Here is a 6,981-nt window from a genome sequence, read left to right as displayed (position 1 = left end):
CATGAGGACTTAGTAAGAGGGATATGAAGAAAAGAGGAATGCTCCCAAAGCTGAGGACCAGGAGCTATGGTGCAGATGTGTGTGCAGTGTTTGGAGCTCAAGCTGCCCAGTTTTGGATCCAGCTTAGATAAGATGCTCATCTTTCTTATGCTGCAGATTCTTCTTATGTAAAGGAACATCGCAGGTGACTGATAATCAAACATTATGATGAGTGCAAAATGTTCAACACTGTGCTTGGTACATTCCAAGATGTCAATAAACATTAACCATCTATTAAATCTGAACCTCCACATGAAGGTGTAGAAGAAGCATTGTGGGGAGAGACCCCCATCCCACTGATCCCTAGGTCTTCCAGTGCCAGCCACACAACTTTGTACTTAAGATGTGAGCTTGGGAGGAAAAAAAATTAAGAGAACAAAAAGAAATGGAGTGGATGCTGAAATAGTAATAATAATCTCATGTGCTAAGCATTTTTTTTATCACTTATTGTCACATTACTTTTTATTACTCTCAATTTACAAATAAGGAAAAGTGAGGCTTAGAGAGGCTAGTCAACTTGCTTAAGGTTACATAACTAAGAAATATCAGAGATTCCATTTGAGCTCAGGTCAAGTGACTCTACAGTTTATGTTCCATATCACTATTTTTGCTGCTTCCCAGCATAGCATGAAGAAGGGAGTAAAGAGGCATATTCTTCGGTCGAGAGTGCTGCGTCATCTATAAGTTGTTTTAAAATTCTTCACTTTAGGCAGAGGGGTGGTGTGTGTATGTGTGTGCATGCATGTGCATGCATATGTGTACATGCGCGTGCACATTAACTTTAAACTTTTGAAGTGATTAAGTTATCATTTGAATAGCATAATTAATCACTCAAATCCCAAGCCTGGTTAGTCAGCATTAAAGAATTCCTATCTTTGGAGACAGCCATAGCAAGTGTCACCATCTAAATCTGCACTTAGAGAATTCACTCATTAGTTCAAGTGATATGAGAGATAATGATTTATGGTGAAGGCAAAATATGTGGATCAGCAAGACTTGTACAAGCAGCTCCTGCTCTGCCTAGAGTAACAACAGAACAAGGAAGCCAGCATCCTCACACCAATGGAATGGGTTGCAGGCTATCTTAGCCCATTAGGGCTGCCATAACAGAAAAAAAAAAAAACAAAAACAAACAAAACCAAAAAACATGCATTGGTGACTTATAAACAATGAACATTTACTTATCACAGTTCTGGAGGCTGGGAAATTCAAGGTCAAGGCACTGGTAGACTCAGCTTTGGCTGAGAGCCTGCTTCTTAGATTGCTATCTTTTTACTGTGCCCTCACGTGGCAGAAGGTTGCTGTGTGAGGTTTATTTTATGACAGCACTAATTCCATTTATGAGGGCTCTGCCCTTATGACCTAATCACATCTCAAAGCCTCATCACTTAATGTCATTACCTCAGAGGTTAGAATTTCAACATATCAATTCTGGGAGGACACAAACATTTAGACCATAGCACTAGCTCTAGAATACTGTTGCGTGCTGTGCCCACACTATTGACCAAGGAAGAGTCTCCTTTGGTCTAACTCCTCCTTTCAGAACTTTGTCTCTGATTGAAACTTTTTGTCACATGCTTGTTGAAATATGGAGAACAGAGCCGAGTTTATAGAACAACAGGTCATAGGTTGATTTTCATGCCTCCTTGGTTAAAAAAAAAAATGTGTGCAACTGATTTGTGTTTGAGACTGTGTTTATTGAACCATATCACCTGGCAGTGAGATTATGGGGAAAGGACCAATAACCCTCATCCATATCTAATTTTTGAAAGCTACTAATGGTCACTCAGCAATAAGACTTTGTCAAGAGGACAAATTGGCTTGGTCCAAAAACCATTTTGAGTACATCAGTGTCATAAAAGGGACTTATTATCATTGAACGAGCAGGACAAATGAATCCAAAAGCCCTGAGGTCAAGTTCTAGTTCCTCGTGTAACTCCTTTATGTTTAAAAATCACCTATTGCCTCTAGGCCTCCCTTTTTTTTTACATGTACAGTAGGGCTTTTCAAAGAGCTCTTATGAACCAAATGAAATAGTATATGTCTAAGCATTAAGTAACACAATATATAGATCTAGTTAATCCAACACGATTGATAATTAACCACCTTTCAGGGGATGCAGAATGTGCATATATTATAATCCTACTGTATAAAATGTCGGGAAATTGTGTTATTTACATGTATAATATACATAAACACAATCTAGACACAAACTAAACAGTAGTTACATGAGTGGTATATTGGGGTTTTGCAGACTGAGGAAGTCGATGACTATGGAAGGAGACTTTGTTTTTATTTATGACCTTTTATGGTGTCCGAAAATGTTTAACTATCTATCTTTATTATGTTTAAAACATACAGTTTTTAGTTTAAAAAATCATACCAATGAATCTTGCCCAAGGGAAATAAATGGTGATAGAGGGATAGAACAGCAAATCAAAAGAGGACGTGATTATATCTCAATAAAGCTGTTAAAAAAAAAAAAAGAGGATGTGGATTTAAGAACATTAGGAAACATATCCTAATTATCCTAAGCCATAGCGACCAACATTTAAAACCTGGGTATGAACAACTACCTGTCATTGATATGTGTCTTGTGCTGCTTGGAGGAGGAAAAAGCTACAGGGCCACTGATTTATATTGTTTGAGAACATGATATACTTGAGTTTAAGTAAAATTCTCAATTTCATTCTGAGAATGTAGCTAATAATGAAGCCACAGGGTGAGTGTCTGATCTTTTGTTTAGTTACCTCCTGCAGCCCACCATGGGGACAGTCTGCTCCCACTCAGGACTTAGGTGCAGCCTGTGTTATACTGAGAGTCACCCGTGCTGAGTGTATTTAGCAGCGAGAGTACCAGGGCACAACCAGACTGATGCTTCACTATACAAGTACCAACTGAATGTGGGGAGTGTCAGGGGTCACATGTGTCAGGAAGGACCTTCCCAAGTTAATTGTCCACTTTAACTCTCTTTAGAGGATTCCTCATCAATATTCTTAGACCCTCAGTGACTCTAGTTAGGGTTACACTTTAAGGTGGATCCAACATATTACCTCATTTGATTCAACAAGAACTTATCAGACTGCATGACAGAAAAAGAAGGAGTTCATCGGGCAGAAGAAGAGACGGTGACACCCGTAGAAATGTGGCAGGGTTTTTTGCAAAGTACTGGGGAATAGGATCCAAAATGAGGTAAGTCCAATATGGATAGAGCAGTGGTTCTCAAATTCAGTGATAAGAATCACCTGGAGGTCTCGTTAAAACACGGATTGCTGAGCTCCATCTCCAGAATTTCTGATGTGTTGTATTTGAGGTAGAGCCTGAGAATTTGAATCTCTAACAAGTTTGCACTGATGCTGATGCTATTGGTCCAGGGACTAAACTTTGAGAACCACTGGGCCAGAGCATAAAGGACCAAGAGGAAGATGGTGAAATTGAATCTAGAAAAGTAAGCAGGCCCTTGTAGGCCGAATTAAGAAACTTGAATTATATCCTAGAGGAGCATCGGGAAACCATTGGAGTGACATGACCCAGTACATGTTTTAGAAACATCACTTTGTAAGGATGAGAATAGATTAAAGACAGAGTTGGGGGCTTGCCTCTCCTGGAAGCAGGGAGAAGAGTTGAAGGCCTTTATTTTAGTAGTCTGGATGAAATACATGATGGTAATTGGAGAAGCTGTGGGAATGAATTGTTTCCCAATGTCCTTAGAACTGTATGGCTTTGAGAAGGATTTAGGTGGAGATGGAGGGCATGATAATACTGGCAATTTTGGTTGAATTAGATGGAGAGATACAATTAGATGGAGAGATACAATTAGATGGAGGAACAAATTAAGAAAGGTGACTAGGCTTGCAGAATCTGGTAGAGAGGTTGTATTCATGAATATGAGGACCAGAGAGCAAGAGAAATATAGATAGGAAAACAGGGAGTTCATTGAAAGCTAACTTCTGTTACGATATTATAGGAGAAATCTTTGTTTTCTTTAAAGTGAGTGACAAAAGTCATGTGTATCATGATCATCACCTTCAAGCTCTGAATTTAGTTCATGCAAATAAATTTATTTGTTTATTGTTATATTCCCTCTTTCTGAAGAAAAATCTGAATAATGTCTCCTGAAACTCAGTACTACAAATGATGAGACAGTTGGGTTCATGATTTTGAATGTTTAAAAACTTGTGTACTGCTTCTGCTCTAATGAGAAACACCATTTGTTTATACTTTCAAATGCTATAAAGAATTGCATAAGTGATAAGCTAGAAAAACAGTTTCATCCTTCACACATAAAGAACTCCTAGAGATTGATAAGAAAAAGCCCAACTTCCTAAAAGAAAAAAAAGACAAGAATGCTCACAGAAAAATAAAGACAAATCTCCTTAAATATCCGAAAGTGTGTTTAAACTCACTTATAATAAAAAAAATTAAAATTAAAACACACCGGGATAACATTTTTATACGATTTGTAAAAATTTGAAAGTTTTCCTGCAAAAACATGTTGCCAAAGCTTTAGAGAAATTCTGACACATTGTAAAGTGTTACAGTGAGTTATGAAATACCTGTTAAACTTATAAATGCACTTACCCTTTGACCCAGCTTTTCTCCCTTTTGATTCACCTCCAGAAATTTATTGCCTAATATACTACATATATACAACATAAGATATGCACACAATAACTTATCACAGCACTGTTTGTAATAGCAAATAATTTGGACTGGTTAAATAAACTATGACATGCTAGGCAGCTATAAAAAGGAATTAGCGAAATTCTCTTTGTAGTGATATGAAACATGTCAAAAATCATCTTCAAGTGAAAAAAAGGAATATGTAGAACTGTGTGTAGTCTGCTATCTTTTGTGAAGAAAAGGAGAAAAATAAGAACATGGTGATCTTGAAAAGAGTAGTTTCTGTGTGATGAAAACAGAAACCAGACCACAGTTGGTGAATAAGTAATGAATAAGTGAAGACAGGGTGTATCTCAAGGAGTTTACGTATGATGGATGTATTAGTTACGTATTATGAGGCACTAAATTATTTCCAAACAGAGCAGCCTAAAACATATTATCTCACATTATTTTAAAAATATTAACTCCGTAGGTCAGAAATTGGAGGCATCTTAGTTGGATCTAGCTGGTTCTGGCTCAGGATTATTCACGAGGTTGCAGTCATCTGAATGCACCTTCAGTATGGCTCACCTACACAGCTGTTGGCAGGAAGCCTTGGTTCCTTACCTGTAAACCTTTCTATAGGGCTGCCTGAGAAATGTTCTCATGACATGGCTTTTTCTAGAGGGAGTGATCTGAGCAAAGGAGCAAGGAGGAAGCCTCAATATCTTTTCTGACAGAGTCTCAGAAGTCATATACTATCACTTCTGCCATTTTCTATTTTTTAGAAGTCAGGCACTAAATCCAGCCCACTCTAAAGGAGTAGTGGATTAGGCTCACCTTTGGAAGGAAGAAGTGTCAACTTTGTGGACATACCAGTTAGAGTCAGAGAAATGATGCAGTGGTTAGAAATGTAGGGTCAAGGGAGTGTTGTTTTTTAAATGGGAGATGCAATAAATAAATAGATAGATAGATAGATAGATAGATAGATAGATAGATAGATAGATAGATAGACAGACAGACAGATAGATAAAATGAGAGATGCGATTAGTATATCTTTGTACTGATGAAAATGAATCAGTACAGAGAGTTCGATAAAGTGGAAGAGAGAAGGGATAACAGAAAACGTGAAATCCTAAGAACAACTAGAAGGATTAAACTTCTATAGCAAGGACACCTAGTCCACTTTAACAGTAGAGTGAGGAGAAGATAGGTGCAAATACAGTGAGAGTTGTAGATTTAGTGAGGAAATATGAGGTACAGCATGTCTAATTGCCTCTATTTTCTCAACGAATTATAAGACAAGGCCTTCAGGTAAATGTCTGAGTAGATGAGGATTGTGGAGATTTTGAGGGGAAGGAGAAGGTATGTAATTATTAACTTGGGGAATAGAAAAGCTAATCTGCTAAAGAAACCGAGCAGGATTACTGGCATCTAGAGTAACAAATCCGAGATTTGACATTAGTTTAAAGAGAAACCATTCAGCTATTTTGTGATTTTATGAAGCAACATATAGCTGCTCAGGTGCGGGTATAACGAAAATAAACTTTTGAGTTTTTCCACGTAAGACAATAGGAGGGAGAGAAGTACAAAAGAGGTTGAGAGTACGTTCAAGGAAGTGAGTAAGGGAAGGAAGCTAAACTGGACAAGGAGGGAGGTTATGCAGAGAGGGGATTGTAGGAGGGTGAGAAAGTTCTGGGCCAGGGGTTGTTAATGGATTTGAGGCTGAAACAATTTCAGAAATTTTAGAACGATGGCGCTACTTGAGCAAGTGACTTGAGAATGCAGGTTGTGGTTGTTAGTGAGTCCGAGACTTGTAATATAGGTTTCCAAGGTGAGGAAGTTTCTGATATAGACTATAGCCCTGGGAATGGGTGGCTGAGGCAGAGCTGAGGAAAAGGGCATTGTGAATGAAGGAGTCTAGGCACTAAGAAGTTGTATGTTGCAGGATTGATCCATGTAGGGTTTTAAGTCACTGGGAAAGAGAATGTGATAGAGGTTTTCGGTTTTATTAGATCATTTAAATAAATCCCTACCAAATGAGTATTATCCTGGTTTCAGAGATAGAAATTAAGGTAGAAATCTGTGAAAAAAAAAATTAAAAAAAATAAAAGAGAGCTCTCTATAATCTGATAATAAACGATTTCCGAGAAAAAAAGAAAGAATGTAGAAGAGTGAGAAGGAAAAATCAAGAGCAGAGAAAATTTTTTTAATAGAATAGAGCATACCAATATTAATACTAGAAATAATAGAAAAATTTCCATTATGCAACTCCAATATAATAATAATTCAGGCCAGAATCATTAATAGATGCTAAAACCAAATAGGCGAAAGGTTTTA

Source organism: Pteropus vampyrus, unplaced genomic scaffold (assembly GCF_000151845.1).
Source record: "Pteropus vampyrus isolate Shadow unplaced genomic scaffold, Pvam_2.0 Scaffold4, whole genome shotgun sequence".
Lineage (NCBI taxonomy): Eukaryota > Metazoa > Chordata > Mammalia > Chiroptera > Pteropodidae > Pteropus > Pteropus vampyrus.
This window is presented reverse-complemented; position numbering follows the sequence as displayed.